The sequence below is a fragment of the Lemur catta genome, chromosome 5 (genome assembly GCF_020740605.2).
Source record: "Lemur catta isolate mLemCat1 chromosome 5, mLemCat1.pri, whole genome shotgun sequence".
Lineage (NCBI taxonomy): Eukaryota > Metazoa > Chordata > Mammalia > Primates > Lemuridae > Lemur > Lemur catta.
This window is the reverse complement of record NC_059132.1, coordinates 35,755,484-35,781,751: the sequence shown is the minus strand read 5'-3', so window position 1 is coordinate 35,781,751 and position 26,268 is coordinate 35,755,484. Positions and strand designations below refer to the sequence as shown.

The 26,268-nt window shown below is 49.7% G+C and overlaps 1 long non-coding RNA gene across 1 annotated transcript; it reads right to left on the bottom strand.

Annotated features, from left to right (window-relative positions):
* Positions 1-18,836: 18,836 nt before the first annotated feature.
* LOC123638138 lies at positions 18,837-26,239 on the bottom strand. Its single transcript, XR_006735193.1, has 2 exons — positions 26,146-26,239; positions 18,837-19,555 (listed from the first exon to the last, which is right to left on the bottom strand). It is a non-coding gene; the product is annotated as an uncharacterized LOC123638138 (long non-coding RNA).
* Positions 26,240-26,268: the final 29 nt, after the last annotated feature.

The window sequence follows — 26,268 nt, the reverse complement described above, 5'->3', positions numbered from 1 at the left end:
AGTTGGATTAGAGCAGAGGTTTAAGGGAGAGGGAGGGATTTTAGTGTTTCAGGTAAGTCAAAGGTGGCTTGAGCCAGGGTGGAAAGGATATTAAAAATTAATTGGATCTGATTGGTGAGGGCATGGTCAAGGGTGACTGCCAGGTTTCAGGCTTATGCTATAAATAACACAGAAGAGGAATGCATGAACTTCATTAATTTATTTTCTATTTACTGTGATTTCTTTCATACTTGCAAAAATTTTTGTATATATTCAATTTGAAGAATAATAAAAATAAATACTCATTTACCTCTTAGGTCACTTGAGAAAAAGAATTTGCTAATATGCTTAAAATGAGGTCCCCATTTTACTCTCCAGAGATAACCACTATCCTGAATTTTGGTTAATCTTGCCTTTGCTATTTATTGTTTTTACCAGGTATGTTATCTATTCCTACATAATATAGTGAATGGTTTTGTGTGGTTTTGGACTTTTATATTTACTCTGTTTGGGCTTCATTGAAATTTTTCAATCCAAAGGTTTCTAGTTTGAATAAAATTTGGAAAGGTTTTTAAAAAAAGAGAATGTGGGTGGTTTGCATGAGCCTTGTGGTCCCTCAGCATCCTGCAGAGAGGGGTGGCTGGGCCAAGGTGCAGCTGGGGGAGTCACGTGGCTGTGCAAAAGCTGAAGAGCCTGCGTCCTGCTGGGGTCTTTTGTGTTGTTTGGTGGATTTGGGGGAAGTGTTTGTTTGTTTTCCTCCTTGGGCCAGAGACCAAACTCTTTGGACTCCAGGCAGCCTAAGCTTAGGTGGCAGATGTGTAAGGGATGCTGGGAGACACCAGCTGCAGAGCACGGGGAAACGTGGGCCGAATGTCCTGCAGCAGGGAGCCCCGTTAAAGCAGGAAGGCTATTGAGGGGCTGCAATCCCTTGGGAAGGCGACCTTGGCCATGGCCCCCAGGCTGGGTGGGGGAACCAACATCCCACAGAGCTTGTTGCCAAGCAACTGAGAGAAAGAACCTGAGGTCACTCGTTGGACAATCCTGCCTGTGTCCAGAAGCATTTCTGTTCTTATTCTTGCACCCCACCATTTGTATCCATAAATCCAAAGTAAGCGAGTTTGTAATAATCTGATCTTGTAAACACGTATCATAAAAATCAGAGTCCAACTGGCTTGTATACAGAAGAATAAAATGCAAATTTTAATATTTCATAGCTCAACAGGTAGCACAAAGTTTAGATGTGATAGATGTGGAGTTGGGGGGCAAATCCCAATCTTTGAAGCCCCCTCTCCCCTTTTCTTTCCTTTTTATTCTTACTGTCCATGGCTGTTGTATCGTCTTCAGTTTCTGTGATGCAGGAGCAATAATGCATCAATATGGATTGTTGAATGTATGTATCATAAAGCAGGATGTTATTCGCAGTGGTTGAACACATACGGCTACAGCACACATTGACCTCCACAAACAAGCTACGGTGATGTCAGCAGAGTGTTAACTCTAACCGGAACACCCTGTAGCAGAAGAGATTGGTGCTGGGCCCGCATTCTCTGGGCCCTGCCCCCATTGTGCATTTTGACTGACTGCAGCCGCCAGCACGTGCTTCTCTGCAGACAGGATTTTTCTAATGGCCACGCCCCTTCTGCTTCTGTGAGCGGCAGCAGAAGTACCAAAAATTTAATGCCTCCTGAGACCAGCCCCCAGCAAATAAGTGATGGGGACCCCCTTGCCTCTGAAGGGACAGTTTTGAGGCACAATTCTGCACTGGTTCTCAGAGATTCCTAGTGAGATTATGCTCCAGTTACTCCTGGTGGTGACTTTCTTGGTGACAACACCCTCCGTTGTCTGCCTGTTCTTCTGTCTCCTTCTCCATCTGCTGTGGGTGTTTCATGAGATTCTCTCCAGAGTAAACTACTTGTCTTCGTATTATTTTCTCGTGGTCTGCCCCCGGGGGAAGACCCGGGGGTTAGTTGCAATGATTATGTGTGTATTTTGTGTATAATGCAGCCTCCAAGGCAAGTGAGGCAGTCGTCATCTTTGTTCCATGAAGAGCCATCATTATCGGTCCATGTGTATCCTTCTTTATTTATGTTTCAACAATATAATGGGCACTTGCTAACCTACACCCAGCTCAAGAACTAGAAAAGTATCAATAATCAATTCACATCTGTCTATGGACTTCTTCCTTCTCCTGTCTTCCTGTTTCCCCCAAGAGGGAACTATGGTCCTGAATTTTATAGACAGTCTTTTAGGGCTTGCTTTTTTCACCCAATATTATGTTACTAAGATTTAGCCAAGTGATTTTGTTGCTTTCCCTGGTGTATAATATTCCACCGTAGGGCAGCACTACAGTTGTTTGTCCATTTTCTTGTCAATGAATTTTGGGCTGTTTCCGGGTTTTTACAGCACCACAGTGCAATACTACTATAGACACCCTAATACACGTCTTCTGGGGCACTTAAAAAGTGCCTGTTGGGTCCATGCTGGGCAGCAGAGCTGCGGGGTCACAGGAAATGTGATGTTCAACTTCATGAGGTTGCAATTGGTTGTCCAGTGCTGGTACCAATTAACACTTGGATCAGCAACATATGAGACTCCTTTTACTCACATTTTTTTTTTTGACATTGCCAATTGAACTTGGAAGGGTATGAAATACTCTCTCAGTGTGGTCTTGATTTACTTTTCCCTGATTACTAATAAAGTTGCGTATGTCCTCAGATGTTTGTTAGTCAGATGTTTTCCTGTTCTGCAAAGTACCTGTTCTTTTCTCTGTTTTGCTTTATCTTAATTTGCAGGGGATGTGTATATATTTCTAATACTTACAGGTGTGTGTGTTTTCCACACACACACAGTGTCTTAGCCTGCTGTAACAAGATGCCATAAGCCAGGCAGCTTGTAAAGAACAGAAATTTATTTCTCACAGTTCTGGAGGAGGGAAGTCCAAGATCAGGGTTTCAGCGTGCCAGGGCTCTGGTGAGGGCCCTCGGCCCAGTTACAGATTGCGACTTCTTATCGTACCCTCAGAGAGCAGAGCCAGCAAGCTCCCCGCCATCAGAAGACACTAGTCCCACTCACGAGGGCTCCACCTCATCCCTGCATCTCATCCTAGTTGTCTCCCAAAGGGCCACCTCTCAATACCGTCACACTGGGGGGCAGCGTGTCAGCGCATGAACTTCAGGGGGACACACACGTTCCCGCACATACACAGAAACACTCCTAATACATATATATTCCATGAGAATATAGAATCTATATTTATTCCTGACGTTACTCCTTTACTGCTATACGTTTTGCAAGTACCTTCTCACAGGTTGTACGGCTTTGGTTCCACTTTCATTAGAGTATTTTCGGGTGCACAGTAGTGATGATTTTAATGTAATAAAACCATCAGCTGTGCCTTTCATGCTTAACCCTCTTTCTGTCTTCTTTAAGAAACCATCCCCTACATTCAAGGTCAGAAAGATACCCCCCCAATTCTTTTAAAGTCATTTTTTTCTCTTTTGACATTTATATTCTTAATACACGTGCAACTGATGATTTTGTGTATAATATGAGCCGGTAGTCCAAATTTATTTTGGAACATGATTAAGTGCTTGCTTAAATGTCTGTTCTGTCACGAAGGTTCATGTGCATAATTCCATCCCGGGGGCTCATTCTGGCCCACTGAGGGATTGGCTTTTCTGCCTGGCAGTCAGTGCTGGGGACAGGTGGAAGCTGGGCCTCTGGTGGGTGGGAGTGGCTCTTGTCTGTAGTTCCCAGTGTTCGTGCAGTTCTTACCTGGTGACCATGTCTCTCTCTAGAACACTCCAGGGAAATCTTAAGATATATCAATGCCTAGGTCTTCTCCCAGAGTTTCCGCTTCAGTTCGTCTGGCGTGCACCCCGTGCAGCAGTACTTGTCAAAAGCCCCGAGCTGATTTCTACGTAGCTGCAGGGTCCAGAGCAGCTGCCCTCAAGGTTGTGTCCAGAGAAGACTTTGATGTGGAAGCCAGCATCCTGTGCTACTTGCCATCTTAGCAGAAATCCATAGGATGGTTTTAAAACTAACTTTTTCCCTCTGAGTATAAATATAGCACATCCTCAATGCAAAGGAAATGGAAAAAATTAAGAGTAAATCATAATTCACACTTGCATAATTCATTAGGTATGCTTCTTTCAAGATTTTTCTTGGCACATTTATGTGTATTGTGTCATTGAGATCATCTCGAAAACAACTGTGTGAACATTTCTCTACAACAGTCATTCTTTCGAATCACTTTCTATGCTGTTTAATAGTCTTTCTTAGTATAATTATTATTATGTACTGTCCATACATAAACGTCTCTTGTAAAAATCTTACTTCCTTCTGGTTAGAAATTTATTATTTTACATGTGATGATTGTCATTGTTATGCTTGGGCAAATAAGAAATCATGTTCTGGGCATTCTAATTTAGTGTTTAATAGTACAGGATCCAAAGCTGGTAAAATGTGAGTTCAAATCCCAGCTCTGGCACTTTTCAATGTGTGTGATATTAGGAGAATTATCATGCTACTCTGTCGTTCCTTTTTCTCCTCTTTATAATGAGGGTAATATTAGTCCTTCCCACATAGAGCTGATGTCAGGTTTAAATGAGGTGATGCCTGCGAATGGTTTAGCACAGTCCTGAGTACACGAGTGCCCACTGCATTTCTCTCTGTGCTGTCTCTATGCACCAAACTTCTGGGTAGCAGCAAAGGCTGCTCTGCCCCCTTGGCTCAAGGTCCAGTGGTTTGCCTGTCCCAGTTTCTCTTAGTTGTAAACGTTCACTGGGAGGATGGCAGTTCCTAGGATGGACTCTGTCATAGTCCAGCTCAGTTGCCAAATGCAGAATTTGCAGGCGAGCTCTGTGTGTTAGAAGGAGAAGGTAAAAAGAAAATATGCCAATTGCTCTGATGATGGATGCCACTAGCTGGCTGGCTGACTCAAAGTTAGAATCATTGCTCCCTAGGAAAACACCACTTCCCTTTCTCCTAGTGAATAGTTTTTTGCAGTTGAGAGCCAAAGCAATTTCTCAACTATGGGACCAGGTGTGTGGACAGCTGGCAACCTGCCTGCTTGATCTCCATGTCCTTTTGGAGCCCATAAGGTGGTAAAGCATAAAGTAACAGCAACAATGTAAAGCACTGGCACGGCCACGATTTCTTAGTAGAAACCAGTGAGGGGACAATGGAGGGACAGAAGAAATGCAGGAAGCAAAGTACTGCTCTGAGTCGAGTGTTCCGCACAGATTCCGATTGTGCATCTTGCAGAGGTTCCCTCTGGATAGAAGCGGAGCATCTGAGAAGTGCTGGACACGTCCTGTAGACGGCGGCTCCTCACGGGCAGTGGGTTTGTCTTCGCACCCAACTGCTGTGTCTCCAAGACTTTAGAATGGTGCCTGGTCTACTGCAAGTGCTCAGAACACCTGCGGTATAGATTTCCTTCTGCTGCCTGTTATCCTACCCAAGGGCCAGTTAAAAGAATTGCTTTTCTGAATCTAACTGGACCAGCAAGGAGGACCTAGTGAGGAGGAATCCTGGAGAAAGGACCAATGTCACTGGAATTCCTGAGCCACAGGGTAGCAGCCTGGACATAGCCAAGTGGGCAGATGAGGTTTAGGGGAGTAGATTTCAAAAAGACAAACGTAACCATGGTAATGAACTTGGGAGCAGAAGCAGGAAGATGGCAGACCCAAGGTGGAGGAGATACACTTAGGAGTAGAATTCTGAATCTCTAGTCATGATCCCAGGGAACAAAAGCAGAGAAGTGATTTAAAGAGACAAAAGTGAGTACATAGCAAACTTTTCAGGAATCCAGGTTTCAACTACTTCCTACAAAAACTGGGAGGCGGGAAATGCAGATAACTATGAAACAGTGGCAAGGACCACAAGGGTAGTGTCAGGAAGCCTGATGTCAAAAGGAGTGGAGGTTTTCAAAATGTGTGGTAGCCAATACAAGTGTTTTTGCATGTTCATTTTAATCTTTTGTTATATGCAAAGGTAGACGTGAGAAGAGCAGTTTGGTTGCTTGGCTTTGACCAAAGTGTGGTCTATGTGCCAGCAGCAGCGACTACCTGGGAAACTGTTAGGAATGCAAATTTTCAGCCCCATCCCAGGCCTGTTGAGTAAAAGCTCGGGGTGGGGCCAGAATTGTATGTTTTATAAACCCTCTAGGAAATTCTGGCGCTCACTAAAGTTAGAGATCCCCTAGATTGGAATATTAATCCTCAACCCTCCATGCATTAAAGTCATCTAGGAAGCTTGCAGAGAAAAAGATGTCCAGTCCTTACCCCAGACCAATCAAAACATTCTCTGGAGTGAGGGCTGCCGTGGGTGTATTTTAAGCATCTTGGTGGATCTCATATGCAAACAGGGCCAAGCACCAAATTCGGGTACAGGGTGCAGAAGTGTGATCATCCCCAGGGAGCTGAATAGAAATACAGACTCTTGGGCTCTCCTTGCCTACATCAGAGTTTGCATTTTACCAAGATCTGCATGTACACTACCGTTTCAGAAGCATTTGTATAAGATAAAAGTTATAGGAAAGAAATCAGAATTTGTACTTTCCCTCCACCTTCTCTTTCCTGATTAATTTACTGACTTTGTTTAAAGAAGAAAAGTGTGGTACAGGAAAGAAAGGTAGGATAAACTCCACCACGTTTGAATCATGAAGCAGTTAAGGTTTAAGGTCAAAGAAAGGCAGGCTCCAGGCCCAAAACGGGAGTGAGAGAACTGGATGCCGGGGTTGCCTGTATCTCTTTGACCATTACGCATGCACATTACTGAATGGCTCAGCAAAATGGCCGAACAAAATAAATCCACCAGGTCAAGTTCAGGGCCAGCAACAGGTTTGTGATCTCAGGCCTTGGTGACGAGTTGGTGAGCATGAAGATAGGTCTGCCCTGTAAGTAGAGAGACATGCCCTGTCCTCTCTCCGTGAGAAGTCTTGGAGAATGGGAGCAGTGGTCAGAGTCTGGAGGTGCGTGTGAAATCTCCAAAACTTCAAAAGGGAAAGACCTTGGGAATAACATGTGACCTTGATTTGATTCCCGGATTCCACTGAAGACTGTCAGGCTGATATCTTATCAACACTTGGACAGAAAAACAGCCCTGGAAGCCATTCAAGGTTAATGAAGTGATGAGATGATTCATCTGATTTCTTCCCTTTTGTGAGGGAGGGTGGAGAAATGTGGTAGATACAAGTGTCTTGATTTTTGTAAGGCATGACAGATGTCCTTGTTTTGGTGTGCTCATTATGTGCCAGAGGAAATAGCAGAGACTGATTCTTCCCGTGGTGTTTTGGGGATTCTAAGCGGCTAAGTGACCACACGCATACCCATTAACCCCGATGAATGCACCAAAGTCACCGGTCTCTAGTAGAAGCCTCCAGGGCCCTAAAGTAGGCTCCATAATCTTCTAGAACACTGTCAGTACCTTGAGGATTGGCAAAGCAGGCTTATCACCAGCACACAGGTTGGAGGAGTAGAGAAAAGATCTGAGTGTCAGGATCTAAACGGACACTGAAGACGGCACGATAAAGCAAGTTTTCCGGGAGGATGAATTATAGAGAAGAAGTGTCGAATAGGAAGTAATACAGCAGCAGCGCCAGGGCGAGGGATGGTGGGATTTCAGCGTGTGGAGCTAATTGTTTCATTTACGCGGCTGCCAAGTGCACCGAGGGACCCTTAGGCCGCACTGACTGCGCTGACAGCAATGGAGCGATTCTTCTTCCCCACGCGGGACCCCGGCCCCCACTGCCCATGCTGTTTTAAATTATTTTGTTCACTCGGTCCTGATTGGCACATTTTGAGAGTGAAGTTAATATTCAGTTACAAGTTCATGTAGAGTCAGCTGGTTAAGGAAAAGACAGGAATTCGTGTCCTACTCCTGCTGTAAAGATGAAGATTCAGAGATGCCAGAGGGTGTGGACTGCCTGAGAGTCACCCATTGGAAGTGTACAATTTAGTGAATGTTAGCATCTTACAGGGCTTTTTTTTTTTTTTTTTTGGAGACAGAGTCTCGCTCTGTCACCCTGGGTAGAGTGCAGTGGCATCATCATAGCTCCCTGCAACCTCCAATTGCTGGGCTCAAGTGCTCCTCCTGCCTCAGTCTCCCAAGTAGCTGGGGCTACAGGCCCGCACCACCATGTCAGCTAATTTTTTCTATTTTTACTAGAGACAGGGTATCGCTCTTGCTCAGGCTGGTCTTGAACTCCTGAGCTCAAGCGATCCTCCTGGCTCGGCCTCCCAGAGTGCTAGGATTACAGGCATGAGACACTGTGACTAGCCAGTATTGTACAGAGTTGTACAGCCAGCACCACAAACTAATCTCGGCACCTTCCCACCCCCCAAAAGAAATCATGAGTCCACTAACAGCCTCTGCCCGGTGCGCTCCCAGCCCTGGACAACGGCTCGTCTTCACCTCTCTTGAGAGCACAGTTACACAGTTCTGGTACGTCGTAAGGAACCTTGATCTACACGATTATGCCCTAACGGGGCCTGTCCAGTTCTCAGTGAGTGACATTTGGCACCTCTATTCCCGCCAGGGTCCTTAGCACATCTAGTTTATGCACACTTGGAACGCTGCTTCCCAAACATGCTCCGCGACAAATGCGCCCCGTACAGCAGAGATCACTGGCTTCCTTCTGACGTTTGTCCCCTCCGTGGTCAGTGTTAGGACGTCTGATTTGTAGCTGGGCACGTGGCAACTGGGCACAAGCCACCCAGCAAAAACTACATGTCCTAGGGGCCTTTGCAGCCAGGTGTGTCACGTGACTGTTCTGGCCAATGGGAATTAACTTTTACAACTTCTGGGCAGTGCGCATAAAAAGCAAGGGCTGTGGGTGTGAACAGCTGGGGAGGCAAGGAAAGTGGCTGAGTCCCACTCCTGGCCCTTGCCTGCTGGCAGGAGCACATGTGCTGTGGCCGTGAGGAGTCATCTTCACCCACGAGAACAAGGCCAAAGCCCGGGACACGGAGGAGCCCAGGCCCTGGGCAATCGGGCGTCTCTACCAGCCCTGGACCACCGACTTTTGGATGCTTCTGAGAGAAAGAATGGAATTTCTATCTGGCTCAGGCCACTGTTAATCTGGGTTTTGCTAAGAAGCCAGACCTGAATCCTAACTAACGCAGTCCACAAACACAAAGAAAAACACGATGCCCTGCTCAGATAAATAAATGCTGCCTGTGGTACCCCCGAGAAGTCAAGCCCTGATCCACACTAGTTTATTAAAGGCTCTGAGAACTCCTGCAGCAAAGAAAACAGTTGAACTCCATGGGAGCCAGCAGTCCCCAAATGTCTGTGGCTTTTTTTTTCCTTTACTTTTTTTTACTTTTATTTATTTACTTATTGGCTTCTCACCTCTTAACAACCCACAGAAAACACTTTGGTAACTTCTAATCAGAAATGGTAGAGACACTGTGCACAGATGGGAAGGCTATTTGGCCTGATTCCCCGTTTTGCACAACAGAGTCTGAGCTGCTCTGAGCCGGCTGGGGACCCGCACATCCAGAGTCCCAGGAGGAATCGCAGGTGTGGTCCCATGTCCCACCCCAGAGCTGTGGGGGTTGCAAGAAATATGGTGTTAATCCGCAGCTCTTACAGAGACAGTCTTCCTAAGTGAATGCCAAGAAGGGATGACACATCTCTGCCTGCTTCCCATGGTCCGGGAGTAAATTTGGCTCCATGTGAAGACTTGGAAAGGAGTCACCACGCTGAGCTTCACAGTGTGTGGTTTATCCAGTCGTCTGCCTGCATTAAGTTGTCCAGGGTCACACAGCTACTACTAAGTGTCCGAGCCAAGATTTGATCCAGGGTGTGCTAAAAATATTTTTTTTTCTCTCCTACAAAAGGGCCATGTCCTTAGAGACCAGCCACCTTGGTGAGAGGAAGCTACGACTTTAAGATATAGATCAGGCTTTCAGAGCAGGAGTGACCCTGGCCTCACCTCTAAATGTGGCCAACGTGGCTGTCCCTAAGTGGCGAGGTGGCTGGAAGTTCATCTCCGCGTCTGGAATCAGACTTCCCGAGCTGGAACCCAGCTCCTCAACTAAGACAGTGAACTTGGGCAAATCACTTTGCCTGTCGGAGCCTCAGATTCCTCACATGTAAAAGCCCAGTAATGACAGGAGTCACGCATCCCAGGGCTGTCGGGGACATTGACAGCAACGGCTCCCTCCAGTGAGGCAGGAGGCCTAGGATAGGGTGTGTGGGGAAGGCAGTTTAGGAAGCAGAACAGGCAGGACCCAGCTTGGGGTGTGTTTGGGCTAGACAGGGGGGCCCTCCCTGGGATGGGGACCCGGGGCAGACGAGATCAGTTTTAGGGGAGACGGTTAGGGTACTTGGGGGCACGGGAGTGGGAGATCCTGTGGGCCACAGGCGGGGATGCCCAGGGCCGCTGGTACCTGGATCTTCCTAGCAGCCCCCTGCGGGAGGTGGTGACGGAAGCCCGGCGTGTGTGGGGTGGCCCGTGGGAGGAGTAACGTGGGAAGGCAGGAGAGCCGGAGCCACAGCCTGGGCACACGGGCGCGGGGGCAGGAGGGCGGTGGGAAGGGACCAGCAGTCAGGGAGGCGGGAGGAGCAGCGGGAGCACCCGGCCTGCTGGCGCCTTTGTGAGCGTGTGTAAAACGTCCCCTGTGGGGTGCAGAGAAGCCCAGGCCGTGCTCTGAGTCAGCCTCTGCCATTTCCTAGCTCTGGAACCCTGGGCAAGGGACAGGCACCTCCGAGCCCCACAATGACATTGTACCTGGCCGTGCGGGCCCTTGAGGCCTCACTGTACACTGGGAGTGACATGCACCAGGACCTCGCGGGCCTCAGGGGAGGCAGGGGCCCTCAGCAAGCCCTTCGTGAGACTGTGGTGACGGAGCCCAGGAGAGGCAGCCCTGGGCCTGGGGGCCAAGCCGGGACGGGGCTGGCCCCTGCTGGAATGTGCCGCCTGCTCCGAGGGAGGTGAGCTCAGGGGGATGGAATCCCACCAGAGTGAAGAGCACCTGCCAGTCCCTGCCCAGCCTCTTGGGCACGGAGGGGTGTCAGTCTTGTCCCTTCCTGCCTTGCCCCGTCTGGTCCGGGTGCTCCCGGCAGCTGGATTCCCACCGCTGCCCTGGCCGCAGGCAGGCCTGTGAGTCAGGGGACAGCAGGGACCAGCCCCTGGCAGCTGGGGCGGGGCCCAGGTAAGGCTTGCTCAGCTGTGCTCCTCTCTGCTGTCCCGAGGGCCACTCGCATGCTTGACCAGATAGAGTGAGTGGTCGTCAGTGGCACATCGAGGGCCCGAGGGACCAGGCCCCGGCTGGCTGAGAGCTCGCTGCCCAGGCCGGGTGGGGGAGGGGCATCCCCAGGCTGCTGTGCCCTCTGCTCCCACCCGCATCCGGGCGCGGGTCTGGGTTCTCGCCTCTGCAAACGGAAAGGCCTGCAGCCGGCACTTGGGGGACGTGGACCTGGGGTGGCCTTGGGCGACTATCCCTTCAGGGCCTCGATTTCTTCCATGGTGGGGGCAGGGGGTGGGTTTCTTCCTTGTGGTCTCAGAAGGGTCTTCCAGGCCCCTGGCAGCCCCCGTTGTCTGTCTCTGTGAAGGTAGCTGCTCTGGGTCCCCATAGGAGGGGACTCTCCCAGTATCTGTCCTTTTGTGTCTGGTTATTTCAGTAGCACCCGCTCTGCAGGGCTCTGAGACCCCCTTTGACCTGATGTTTGTGTAAGGCCCGAGCTGAAGTCACGGTGCATTTGTGACCTGTTTTTGTGCTGAATCTGGCCACCGTCCCCAGCCCCCACTGCCCTGGCGAGGAGCGCGGCCCCTGGGCGTGCCGAGGAGACCCGCAGGGCTGTGGCAGCGCTGCAGGCTCCCTGCCTCGGCCCATTCGCCCGCGGGAGACTGAGGCCCAGACTCAGGGCCTCGCCAAGGCCGCACTCGCCAAGAGGGCGGAGAAGCGGGATTTGCACCAGGGCCCGGCTCCCCGCTCAGACCTCCCTCCTGCTCCCTGTGGCTGCCGAGGCCGGTGGAGCTGGGCTGGATGGGGCTGAGAGGGGGGCCAGGAGGTCTTCGGGGGGCTTGTGGGGAAGCCCAGTGGGAAGACCAGGCCCGGTGTGTGGGCCCAGAGAAAGGAGCGGAAGCCACTGAGGACGGTCAGAGGGGACCAGGCCAGGCTGGGGTGGAGGACGCCCACAAGGCCTGAGGTTTTCCCAGTTTTCTCTGGTGACACAGCAAGGGCAGGGCCCGGCCAGGTCCTGTCAGCGATGCCGCAGTAATAGCAGTGGACGGTGCCCGGAAAGGGAGGGGAGAAGGTAAGAGAGGCCTTGGGATGGGAGCAGAAGCAGGGCAGGGCAGGGCATTTCCTGTCCCACGCAGACAGGAAATGACTGTGGCCTCAGCTCCGTGGGCCTGATATGTAGAGCCCCACTTTGCTCTGGGCTGCTGAGACCCCCCACCGCAGCCCAGCACTGACATGGGCAGCCTGGGGCAGACGCAGAGGAGGCGGCAGGGCACACTGGCCTGGGAGGAGCTCAGGTGGCTCAGCCTGGAGGGCGGCAGCCTCAGGGAGCTCTCACTGTCCCTGGGTCCTAGGGACTTGGGGTGGGGCTGTGGCTGGGGGGGGGGAGCAGGCTGGACGGGAACCCAGTGGAAGGAAGAACATGGGGAAAAGGTAGGTTTCGGCTCGGGTGAGAAAGAACCTGCTCCCGGGAGGGGGGACAGGTCCCCGTCAGAGGAGGAGGTGCAGACAGAGGGCAGGTGCTCACGTGCTGGGGGAGACAGGGTGGGGACGCGATTCTGATATTAACACTTGACATGCATGTGCTAATCAAATCCCCACGGCATCCTACCAGGTGAGCGTTCTGCGCTCTCCCCATTTTACACAGGGGAAAATGGAGGTACAGAGAGGTTAAGAAAGTTCCCCAAGACCACACAGCTGGCAGGTGCTGCCCTGGGATCTGCAGCCGCACAGCCCGGCTCTAGACTCAGTGCTTGACCGCTGAGCCATCCTACCGGCCCCAGGAGTCTTGGACTCAGATGCTTCTATCTCCACAGTCTCCTCGACCTCCTGAGATTCCAAGATGTTATCCTAAGACTCCTGGGCCCTCTGATTCGGGGAACTCAGAGACTACAGTCCTCAACGCCCAAAGTCCCCAGTCTCTGGTCACTCCGGCATTGCGTGTTGTCCAGGCACCGTGTGTCCTCTTCCACTCCGGTCACTGTGGCCCGGGACGGGCTGTGGGCCACCATCTGCTGCCTGGGACGGGACACTCCAGGGCCAGGAGGGACAGTGGTGCATAGCGAGGGGGATCTGTGCGCTGCCCCCCAGCAGCTGAGGGCCCCGGGCTGCCACGGCAGGTCAGGGTGAGGCTGGGCGAGGAGACGCCCTGATAGGGGCAGGCCCAGGAGAGCTCGTGCCCGGTGTGGAGTTCTGGGGTGCTTCTTGGTTTGGGGTTTCTTTTTTTGAGACAGGGTCTTGCTCTGTCACCCGGGCTCTGCAGCGGTGTCATCATAGCTCACTGCAGCCTCAAATTCCTGGGCACAAGCGATCCTCCCAGCTCAGCCTCCCAAAGTGCTGGGACGACAGGTGTGAGCCATTGCGCCCGCTCCCCAGGTTTTGATGGAGTCTCTGGGCTTGCTCAGCCTGGTGGGGGAGGCTGGGGCGCCGCATGCTCTCCCCCTGCAGAATCCTCCTCATCCTTCCAGGCAGTCGGGAGATTCACCTTGGCATCTCCCAGAGCCCAGCCCAGAGCCTGGCCTAGCCTCGGTGACACCGAGTGGCGCAAATGCAAGGGTAGTGCCTGAAAACAGCCATCCAGGACAGCAGACAGCGGGCTTGGAAGTGCCTGTCCTCCACCTTCTCAGTCCCAGCCGTGCACACGGGCGGGGCGGGACGGCGATGCCAGCTCTGGCATGTGAGCTGGGCTCTGGAGCCCACCGCTGGCGCTGCTGCTTCCTAGGCTGTGTGATCGTGGGAATACTACTTTGCCTCTCTGTGACTCGGTTTCTCCATCTTTAAAACAGAGACAACAACAGCTCCACAGAGTATTGTGGGGAGCACGTGATTAAATGAATTTCAAGTGCTTATAGCTGCGCCGTCCAGTATGGTCACCACAAGCCCCACGTGGCTATTTAAATTTGAATGAATTTCAAATAAATAAGACTGACAATGCAGTCCTGCAGTCCACGTTTCTAGTGCTCAGTAGCCACGTGTGGCTCCTCGCTCCCACAGCGAACAGCCCCACGGTGGCAGGAAGGCCTGTTGGACAGAGCCGGGGCTCAGAGGGTGGGCACAGAGTGAGGACGCAGGCGTTGGTGTCATCCCTAAGGGACCCACAAAGGTCTCGGCAGCAGTGGGAGCCAATCCTGCCCCTCCCTGGGCTCTGGCGCCCAAGCCAGTCGCAGATCCTGGCCGTGTGATTGCCCCTGGAAGGAATGCCCAGTGTGGCTGCTGGCCCGGCTGCCGGGCTCATGGAAACCCACCTCAAGGGGGAGGGGGGCACCGCGGCGAGGCCCTGAGAGCCCCCCAAGTGAGGCAAAGTCAGGGCTCGGCTACAGCAGGGTGAGACCAAGTGAAAAGGCGCCCACCAGAGACAATTGCTGCCTTTGTCCCTGGGAGGGGACCGGGACTCCTGGGTGGTATCAGCTCTGCCTGGCTGAGCAGGGAGGGGAGCCCCGTGATGGGGGAGGGGCAGACGGAGGGGACAGAGTCCTAGAGGAGGGATGGGTGGCCGGGTGATCTGGGGGAACTGGCAACAGGAGCCAGCAGCCGTCACCTTCCCTAATCCTGAACACTCACGTGTCCTTTGCGGAGAAATCCAGGTGCAACCGTGTCCCCAAAGAGGACTTCTTGCTGGACAAAGGGGCTTCTTTAAGTCAGCCCCTTCAGCGCGCACCGGGGCCGCAGCTGGCCAGGGCTGCTCGCGGTGCGGGGCGCGCTCTGTCCCAGGGGCGCCAGGTGCTCTCCCGCGCTTAATGCATTGCATTGGCCCAGCATCCTCGGGGGCCTTGTCAGCTGCATTTCCCAGATGGGCAGTGAGGTCCGGGCGGGCACTCGAGCGGCATCCCGGGCTCCTGAGCAGGAGAGCTGGGCAGTCCCAGGGCTCTTGTGACCTCAGGGCCTCCCCAGGACATGGCAGGGAGGGGGCGGACCCCGACCAGCTGGGCGTGGCAGGTGTGAGGCTGGCACTCCGCGGTGTGCCTGGCTCTTGACACTCCATGTGCGCCCCGTTCCAAGTGCTCTGTAAATGATCTCACAGGAAATGGCCCGTTGATATTCCCATTTAACAGAGGAGGAAAACTGAGGTGCGGAGTGGCTAAGTGGGGTGCTTGAGGTTGCCCAGGTAAAGGCATCCGAGCCAGGCTTCCCTCCCAGCCATCTCAGCTCCGCAACCCAAGCTCTGCCTGTCCTCTGTGCAGCCTGTTCTGAGCCCTCACCTGTGTACGTGTGTGTACGTGTGTGTGTACGTGTGTGTACGTGTGTGTACATGTGTGTACTTTTTGACCTGAGAGGACTGGTAGTATTTTGAAATAATACTGATTGTAACATGACATTTGTAAAACACTTTATAACTTGCAAGACCTTTTATGAACAGTTTTGCTTGGCCAAGGCCCAACCTGTCCTCCAGGTGAGTGGTGACACTGTGCCCATCTTGCAGGTGAGGCAGCTGAGGCTCTGGCTGGGTCCCACTCAAGCCGCCGGGAGGGGGGCTTTGCAGGGAGTCGCTCTCCCCTGGGCTGGACGGCAGGCAGGTCGGGGGCTCCCGGACAGACCATGCTGGGAAGTGGAAATGTCGTGGGCACAGAGAGCACTTGGTCACAGACCCTGACTGCGCAGCTATCTGCTGTGTGCCCGCGGGCAGTCACCCCTCTCTGAGCCTCAGTTGCCTGCTTGGAAAAAAGGCGATGAGAACTTGACTTCTCAGAGCTGCTGTGCAGCTTAGATGAGACAAGGACCAAGAGCGCTTCCTCCTGTGTTCTCACGCGTGACGAGTGCTGGGAAAACAGCAGTGCTGGTGTGAACACTATTAGCAGTAGCCACCAAGTTTGAATCCCTACATTCTAGTCCTGAGGGTCATTCTAGCCCTAAAACTCCATTCCTTCCATGTACTGGCCACGTAGCAAGCTAGAAGGACTTAGGGAGACGGAGCTGTCCAGGCGGTCATTGAGATTTGTCACCTCACTGAACAGGGTGGGTCACAGGGGACCACACTTGTCCTCCTCTGAGACAGGTAATGTTCATCTGGGCCTCTCAGTCACGTCTGAGCAGCCACCTCCAGAGAGGACCCTGCCCTTGTCCCTTCCAGCCCCACACCACACGTCCCCAAGTGCACACCACAGCCCACGACCTGTAAAGCTGTCCATAAAGTCCAGGCTCCTGCCCAGACCTGCTGCCCCCGCCTCCCTGCTCCCAGGTCTGCTGCTCCGTGAAACTCACCCAGCCCAACCTCCCCCCCCCGATCTGCCCCCCACAAACTTGCTCCTGCCTTCCTCTCCCTCCCCTGCTTCAGTAAATAGCGGCTCCATCCTTCCACTTGTGCAGGTCAAAACCTTGGCCTTGGCCTTGACCTTTCTGCCTTTTTCACACCCCACATCCAATATGTCAGTTCTAGCTACGTCTATCTGCATCGGCCCCCTTCTGCCAGCTGCACCCCAAATCCCATGGTTTCAGCCACCACCCTCTCTTCCCTGCAGTGGTACAACCACGCCCTGACCCGCGTCCCATCCACCAGCATCCTTTCCCTGCAGCAGCACAGCAGCCTCTGTGCTTGGCCCCCTGTGGTCTCTTCAAATGTAAGTTCCCTCTTATCCCCCTCTCCTCATAACCTCCCAATGGCTCCCATCTCACTCAGAGTAAAGCCCAAGTGGCCAACAGGACCCTGCCTGAGCTGGGGCCCTGTGCCCCTTCTCCTTCCCCTTCGCTCACTGTCCCACCCACAGGGGCCTCCTCACTGCTCCTCACACACACTGCTATGTCCCTGCCTCAGGGCCTTTGCACTTGCCGTCCCCGCTGCCTGGATGCTCTCCTCGCATTCACCCCTCACCTCCTCACGTCTGTGCCCAAATGTCACCTCTCAAGGAGGCCTTTCCCGACGGCCCTATTAGAAGCTGCCCTCCCACCGGTCTCACCACTTCCTGTTGCCGCCCATGTTTTATTGTTCTGCATAGCCCTCGTGACCACCTGACATGCTATTGGTAGTTTGCCAAGTCAGCCCGGCGTGGCTGGGAGAAGTGAGAGCGCTGGCTGCAGAAGGCCTCCTGCGGGACAGCACAGCCTCAGACGGAAGCTCCTTCCCACCTTCCTAACTCTGCTCCAGTGCGTAGCAGTGAACGCATATTTTATTTGAAAGCCTCTATGTAGCTTTTGTCTCACTCTAGGCACTATTCTAAGTACTTCATATATATTGATTCGTAAGATTCTCAGAAGAACACAATGAGGTAAGCACTTTATGTCCCTTTTACAAATGAGGAAACTAAGGCACAGAGAGGTTCAGTGACTTGCCCAAGGTCACACAGCTAATCAGTAGAGAGCCAGGCTATGAATCCAGGCGGTCTGGCTCCAAGAGCCTACATGCCTGCTAGCCTTCCTCTCTTCTATGCATTCATTAAATATTTATCGTGTCTTCTTCGTGTTGGGTGCAAGATTTTAGAGACCAAGAAATGGCACCATAGCCATCTAGGAGGAAATGCTGAAGTAAACAAGGGAAAGGAGAAACACACTCATTCAGCAGACAGGTGCTGACACCTGCTGTATGTCAGCTGTTGTAGGCGTGGAAATCAGAGATAGATAAGACACGGTTTCTGCTTGTGAGGGGCTCACATTCTGGTGACGGAGGGAGAAGAGTGAATCACTGCGCGCAAACATGGCGACATGACCTGGATTTGGTAGAAGACAGTGTAGGGACTGTGGGCCCCAGAATAGAAGGTCTAAGAACTGGGGGGTTGGTTTGGATGCGTGGATGGCGAGTGGTAGGACGGATGGGTGCTGGGTAGATATTGGAAGTATAGAGAGGTAGATAGTATTAGGAAGGATGGTTGAATGAATGGTTATAGGGATGGATAGATGGATGGGTGGATGGACTAATGGTTAGGTGAATAGATATTAGCAGCTGTTTGGATGGACGCTTGGCTAGTTGGATGGATAGATGAATGGATGAATAGTTGGAAAAATGGGTGAATGGATGAGTGAAAAGCTGAAATCATTGCTAGAAATTTGGACACTTTCCCAGTGAGATCACCACACCTGCTCAAAGAAAGGGTTGGAAATCCACGCATTCATTCATTCAACAAATATTAAGCACCTAATATGTGTGGTACTGTTTTCGGTTCTGGGATTAGACATGGTACTTGCCTTTATGGATCTGACATTCCAGGGGAAGGCACATGACAAAAAAATAATAGAATGTATGTAGAATCCCTTGTCCTAGAGTAATAAATGCTAGGAAAGAACAAATAAAGCCAGATGAGAGGGCAGAGATGGCAGAAGGAGGCATTTTAGTTTGGGTGGTCAGGAGAGGCCTCTCTGAGAAGGTGAGTTGTGAACAGGCAGTGAGGAAGTGACCATCTGGGGAACTGCATTTGAGTCGGAGGGAATAGCTAGTTCAAGAGCCCGGAGGCAAAGAGGCCAGTGCGGCTCTCAGGGAGGAGACGAGGTCAAAGACAGGTGTGCTGGGGAGAGGGGAGTTGGGGTTTGGGTGTGTCCTGCACGGCGATGGAGGACATTGAACCTGGGCTGATCTGCCTTTGGAAAGGCACCAGCTCCCTCACCCCCTGGATGGGGATGCGTTCCTGGCCCTGGTCCCTCCTGGCTGCTTCACAGCTGGGAGGCCGTCAGCATTTTGTTCACAGCTCCCAGCTCCCCGCGGTTTACGACTCAACCATAACACAGGCGCTGGGCAACCTGTGGCACCTCTGAGTGGTTTACTTGCCACCCTTTCTATATTTACTGCCACTAATGCTCGCTGGCCAAGTTTTCAGAGAGAAAAGGAAGAAGGAATTGGGGGGCAGGGAATTGGTTAAATTTTGTGTTTTGTTTTTGGTTTTAAACACACAGACCTATTTTTCAGTTGTTTTCTGAGATTGTTTCCCAGCCCTTAAAAGGCTGCGGGGCAGCTGTCGGTGTATTCTGTGAGAGTGCTCACTTCTAAGCAAGACAGCCGATCCCTTGCAAAGCTGCCCTCTTCTCTTTACAGTGTGTGGCTGCTTCCTGGTGACAGAACTGGGTTTAAAGTACACCCCAGGCTGAGTGTGTGACTAAGGGACAAAGGCATAAATTACTTAATATTTCCCAAGGTATGGGCGGGGCTTCAGACCAGGTGTTTCCACCCCCGCTGCCTGAAGATGGGACCCCCTCAGAGACCTCCAGTCCAGGCCTCTGCAGGCTGCTCAAACTTCAGTGTGCACATGAGTCACGTGGGGAGCATGTGGAAATGCAGCTTCCAAGTCCGTGCGTGGGGCCCAGGCGGCCCCTGAGACTCTGCATTTCCGGTCAGTTCCCAGGTGATGCGGACGCCGCCGCTCCAGGAACCACACTCGGAGCACCCGGGGTTTCCACCAGCGCCGTCCCGCTGAAATGTTCTATGACACAAGCCACACATGTCACATAACATTTCCCAGTTGTCCCTTCAAAATGAGAAAAAGAGATGACATTAAATTTAATAAGATATTTTATTTAACCTAATTTATGCCAAATAGTATCATTTCAATATGTAATCTATATAAAATACTGAGATATTTTACATTTCTTTTGTGTAGTAAGTCTTTGAAATCTGGTGCTTGTTTTACACTTACAGCACATCACAGTTCAGATTAGCGACATTTCAAGCAGTCATCTGGCCGGTAGCTCCTGGTTTGGAGGATGCAGGTCTAAATCTGCCTTGAATACCTCTGGTGCTAAGGAGCTCACTACCTTATGGGAAATCCACTCCGTAGTTGCATGGTCTGAGTTGGGAGTTGACCGTAGGACTAGCTGGGGAGACCCAGCTTCACTCTCTGGGTCCCCAAGCCAATTGGCTTTCTGGTGAGCCCAGTTCCTCACATCCTCTGCCTCAGGTAGCCACACAGCAGCTCTGAGATGGTTTCTGTGGTTGTTCTCAGTCTCTTCTTTTCTTGTTGAAGAACCTGGCTCAGGGACGCTGACCGATGTCCTCAGGGACACCCGCCAGGAGATGGCAGAGCTAGAACTTGAAGTCTGGACTTGAAACCTCTTCTCCCTCTGCTGTAAGAGGCTCTGGGCCCTTCAGTGTGACCTGGTTTCAGAGGACCTTCCAGGTCCACTCATGCTCCTGCAGACACACTTATTTCTATTTATGCGGTGAATTACATTGATAGATTTGCAAATGTTGAACCATCCCTGCAACTCTGGGATGAAGCCCACTTGGTCGTAATTATTAATTTTTTTTATTTCAGCATATTATGGGGGTACATATGTTTAGGTTATATATATTGCCCTTGCCCCCCACCCTGAGCCAGAGCTTCAAGCAAGCATTTGAATTCAGTTTGCTGGGATTTCATCGAGCATTTTTGCATCTATGTTCATAACAGATATTGGTCTGTGGTTTTCTTTTTTCATTGAGTCCTTTCCTGGTTTTGATAACAGAGTGATGCTGGCTTTGTAAAACATTTGGGGAGGATTGCTTCCTTCTCAATGCTGTGGAATAATTTCTGCATGACAGGAGCTGTTCTTCTTTGTAGGCCCGGTCATATTCAGGTGGGAAACCATCTGGTCCGGCACTTTTTTTAAGGAAGATTTATGATTGCAGTTTCAGTTTTGATGCTTGATATTGGTCTGTTCAGAAGCTCTCTTTCTTCCTGATTGAGCCTAAATAGGCTGTTTCATAAAATTTGTCAATATCTTCCACCTTTTCAAGTTTATGTGTGTAGAGATGTCTATAGTATTCATAGATGATATTTTGTATTTCCATGGTATCAGTTGTAATTGCTCCTTTTTCATTCCTGATTGAGCTCATTAGAGTCCTTTCTCTTCTGCTTCTGGTTAATCCAGTGAGAGGCATGTCAATTTTGTTTATTCTTTCAAAGAACAAACTTTTTGTTTTATTAATCTTCTGTGTAGTTTTTAATTATTGATTTCATGTAGTCCTGCTCTGATCTTGGGTATTTCTGTTCTTCTGCTGGTTTTGGGATGGTTTTGCTCATCCTTTTCCAGTTCTTTGAGATGATTCATCAGATTGTTGATCTATGATCTTTCTGTCTTTTGGATGTAGGCAGCTATGGGTATAAGTTTTCCCCTCAGGACTGCTTCAGCTGTGTCCCACTGATTTTGATAACTTGTGTCCCTTTTTTCATTTAGTTCAAAGAATGTTTTGATTTCCACCTTAATTTCCTCCTTGATGCAATAATCCTTCAGCAGCAGGTTGTTTCGTTTCCATGACTTTGTGTAGAGCTGAGTGTTTCTGTTGGGGTTAAGACATATATTTTTATTACCACAAAGGTACATGGCAGCTTCTATCATCTAAAGGCATTAATCAAGCCTGTGGCTTCACAATCAGCAGCCCTCCTTGTCAGGTGCTGATGACATCACTCCATAGTGACATTCTGGTTTGGGGTATCTGTGAAGTGCAAATTCTGACCGGCCCGTAGAAGAAACTGATAGCCATGACAAAGAGGAGTCAGGTTCTATCTCTAGTATTTTCTGTTCAATAAAAATCCACAGAATCAAAATTTGAAATACTCTGATTGTGCCTCGACTTACTAAAGCACGGCAGTGCCCCAGCTTCAGATGATGCTCAAGTCACCATGAGCCCTGGGCATAATCAGACTTGTGAAGAGACCCAGCTGGGCTCCTAAGGGTCTATTCACATGGGAATCCAAGGAGCTTCAGTGGGAGGTGAGACGGAGTGAGATATACGAAGACAATGCTGGAATTTGGTACTTTCTTAATTACTCTCACAGGTAGTTGGAGCACAGGGAGGCTTGAAGTGCCCAGAAGCCAGGGCAGGATTCACTGGGCAGAGCAGGCAAATGGTAGCAGGTACGAGGTAAAGGGGAAATGCACGCTAAATACCACCAGGGTTAACCTCAGACGGCAAGAAGACTCTCAGGAAATAAATCCAAAGTGAAGGGACTTAAGTTAAATACAGCAAGAAATGAAAATGTGCTCAACATGGTTAGGGAGACACACAACGAGATATCACCACACATACAACAGAACGGCAAACATTAAAAGTTAGCAGTTCCAAGCGCTAGTGAGGCTGTGGAGTAACTGGAACTCTTACACACTACTGATGTGAATTGGTACAAGCACTCTGGAAAATTCCTTGGCAGTATTACCATTATGTGCATATACCTCCTGATCCCACAGTCTCATCCCCAGGTAACAAAGTAAGTGCACATTCCAGTGTCCAGTCCAAGGAGCTTGGCAGTCATCACTCTGTCCTAACCATAAGGCAAAGCTGAACTAACAAAAACCAAAAACTCTTCCTACGTCTGGCAGAGAAGTGAGGTGACAGGGCAAAGTGTTGCCTCCAAACTAGAGACAGACAGACAGGCAAATACGGAGATCACAAGTTACCAGAACAGAGCAAAGAGCAGAAACCTCCCCAGGAACCAGTACCAGCTCAGGAAAACCTAACCTGCGGCTGACACACTGCTGGGGGCTCCGTGTGGACAAGTCTGAGAGTTAAACGCTCCAAGGAGCCCCAGAGGGGCCCCACACTTTTATGAGTTTTACCTCCAGGAATCCTAGCAGGCTCTTATAGGGACTACTGGAGAAAAATCCCCCTGGTGCCTCCCACAGGGGGCTGGGAAATAGGCCAGAGCACTCTGTTCTTCTTAACAAGGCCCCTCGTGAGAAACTATTTAACCAGGGCCTGACCCACTGGGCTTTATCAGAGCCTGAGTGTCGTAGGGGAAGAGGAATTCCCCACTCCGGCCACTCTTTCCATCCTGTTCCACCTAACGGGTGGGGGAGGAGACTGAGAGCACACGGGAAGGTCACAGCTCAGGGCACAGGCTCCCCAAGAGACCTAGACCTACTGTGGGACTGAAGAATGCCTCCCCTCCCCCAACACTTATGGTAACACCATTAAAGGCCCATTTAATGGGGTTCCCTTTACCCAGGACATCATGTCTAGCTTTCAACAAAATTTATGAGGCATACTAAGAGGCAAAAGTAAAATAAAATCAAATCACAGTTTCAAAAGGTAGATGAAGCATCAGGTCCAGATTCAGATACGGCAGGAATGCTGGAATGATCAGAATGGAAATTTAAATATACTAGGATAGATATGCTAAGGGGTCTAATGAAAAAGGCCAACAGCGTGCAGGAACAGATGTGTAATGCAAGAAAGACACAACTAATAAAAAGAATAAGAAAGAAATGCTAGAGATCGGAAACAGGGCAACAGAAAGGAAGGATGCCTTTGACAGGCTCATTCCAAGAGTGGACACAGATGAGGAAGACTCTCTAGGCTTGAGGATTCTCCAGCAGAAACTTCCAACCCTGAGAAGGAGGAGAGAGGACTGAAGAAATAGGACAGAATATCCAGGAACTGCGGGTCATGTACAATAGGTGTAACAGACATAAAATGAGAATACAAGAAAGAGAAGAAAGAAAGGAACAGAAAAAATGCTGGAAGCAATAATGTATGAGAATTTCCAAAATTAATGTGAGACACCAAACCAGAGATCTAGGAATCTCAGAGAACACCAAGCAGGATAATTGTTAAGAAAAAGCAAACAAAAAGCAAAAAAACCCACACAGATACATACCCACAGGCATAGCATACTGAAAATGCAGAAAATCAAAGATAAAGAACAAAATCTTGAAAGAAGCCATGGTAGGGCGGGATCCCTTATCAATAGAAGAATAAGGATAAGAATTATGTCAGATTCACCTCACAAACCACACAAGGAAGAAGAGGGTAGAGTGAAATATCAGATGTGTTGAGAGAAAACAGCCACCAATCTAGAACTTTATTCTCTGCACAATCACTCCTAAAAAGGTGAAGAAGAAACAAAGACTTTCTCAGACAAACAAAAATCAAGGGAATTTGTTGCCAGTAGACCTGCCTAGCAAGAAATATTAATAGAAATTCCTCAGAGAGAAGGAACATTACATAGGGCAGAGACTGGGATCTATATAAAGAAAAGCAGAGCATTGGAGAAGGAATAAGTAAAGGAAAAATATGAACTTTTATTTTTCTTATTCTTAATTGATCTAATGAATAAGTTTATTGAAAATGATAGTACCAACACACTTACTGTAAGTAGATGTGTATGTGTGTGTGTGTGTGTGTGTTTCTATGCTTATGTCTATATGAAATGAATGACAGCAATGATACAAGGGACAGGAAGAAAGAAATAAGATTTTTTTTTATTATAAGGTACTTGTACCACCCATGAAGGGGTACAGTGTTATTTGAAAGTTGATCTGGATTACTTGCAAACTCTAGAGCCACCACTAAAAAAAGTTTTAAAAAGAAGTATTTAAGAAACAGAAAAAATAGAATCATAGAAAAATGATTATTAGTACTTCAAAAGGCCGAAAAGGAAGGGAATTCAGAAATAAGAACAAAGAACCAGGGCAAGGAATCGAAAACAGTAAGAAATGTAGGAGACAGTAATCTGACTCTATCAATAATTACTTTAAATGTCAATGGTTAAAATATAGCAGAGGTTGTCAGAGTGCCTCAAATAACAAGCCCTGACTGCAGGTTGCCTACCAGGACCCCACTTTAAATACAAAAACGCATCAGATGAAAAGTAAATGGATGGAGAAGAACACATCATGCTAACAATAATCAAAGAAAGCAGGGATCACAGCAGAGTTCAGAATAAGAAAAGTCATCAGGGATTTTTGACAGAGCCCTCCCTAATGCTAAAGGAGTCAGTGTGGCTGACAATGACGTGGCAGTGTAGGGTCACTGAGTGGAACAAATGTGTGTTTGTGGGGGGAGCGGACATGGGAACTCTGCACCTTCACACAGCTCGATTTTGCTGTGAACCTGTATAACTGCTCTAAAGAAATAAAGTCTGTTTGTTTAAAAAAGTGCACATGCCCACAAAATGACACTTTGTAACCACCAGAGCAAACCAATGGAAACATCAGTGGTAACATTTAGAAGGAATGAACACTGCACAGCCAGGAAATAGAACAAACTACAGCTGCATGTGACAACACGGGTGAGTCTCACACAGAAAAGACACAAGAAGGTACATGTTGTGTTGTGCCAGTGACACAGAGTTCAGGAGCCGGCACAGCTAATCCACCAGGGTGGAAATCAGCACCATCATTACTTTTGGGTGTGGGGAGGCTGAGGCTAGGAGGAATCACAGTAGGATATTCTGGGGCGCTGAAAATGCTCAACATTTTGATCTGGATCATGGTTACACATGGTGCTTTCATATGTAAAATTCATCAAGCACGGTCGTGCACTTTGCGGTACAGCACAGAATCTGTCCCTCAGATTGTCCTGCAGCCTGGTGCCCATCTGTAACTTACACTGAAATCATAGGGGTGGCTGTCAGTGCTGAGCCTTGGCATTGGTGACTTACCCGAGTGCTTTCACTGCACATTCAGTGGGAAGAGATTCCTTTAAAGGTGAGTTCAATTTTGACGATTCCCTAGTGATCCCTCATGCAGATGTGCAGACACGTAGGACATCTGTGTTTGTTTTTGGTCTTTTTATCCTATTCTTTGCTATATTTTTTAAAAAACAAAGTGCCTTAAACCACTCACATGCTCTACAAAAAGAGAACGGCTACAGTACAAATGACAGCATAAAAGTTATCACCTAGCCTGTATCACCGCAGGGAAAAATATAAAATCTTAGAATAACCTCATTGGAAAAGGCAGAATGTTGAATCCTTCCATCACACGGGCATAGCTAAGTCAGTACGTGTGAGAACAGGGAGAGGGTCAGGAAACAAACATGGGAAAAATCTTAATAGAAAAAGCTGATGCAGCCTCTAAAAACAATTTTTTTGTGGTTATAGTGGTGCTTAGGAAACAATGTTTTAGCCTTGATTAAAAGAGTGACTGGAAGGAAACCATTAGGTAACTAATGGCATGAGTAGTGTGTGGATGTGGAATAAAACCCACAGGGGCAGCACGGTGATGACCACAGTTGCTGAATGAAGTGGAGAATCTAAAGGCCCTGCTAATTCTAGCTGGTGTGATTAGGTGCCAGCTTATCAAATAGTCAACCCACTAACCACACAGTGGCCCGGGAGAGGAACTAAAGCCAACTCACCGCGGCGACTCCCCTGGCCTCCTGGGAGGCCACTTGACGACGTCTGCAGTGCTCGTGTTGAGGAAGAAACATCCGGAGCCTTCTCTGACATGCAGCTCTGCCTGCAGGGGGCAGAAACAGGGG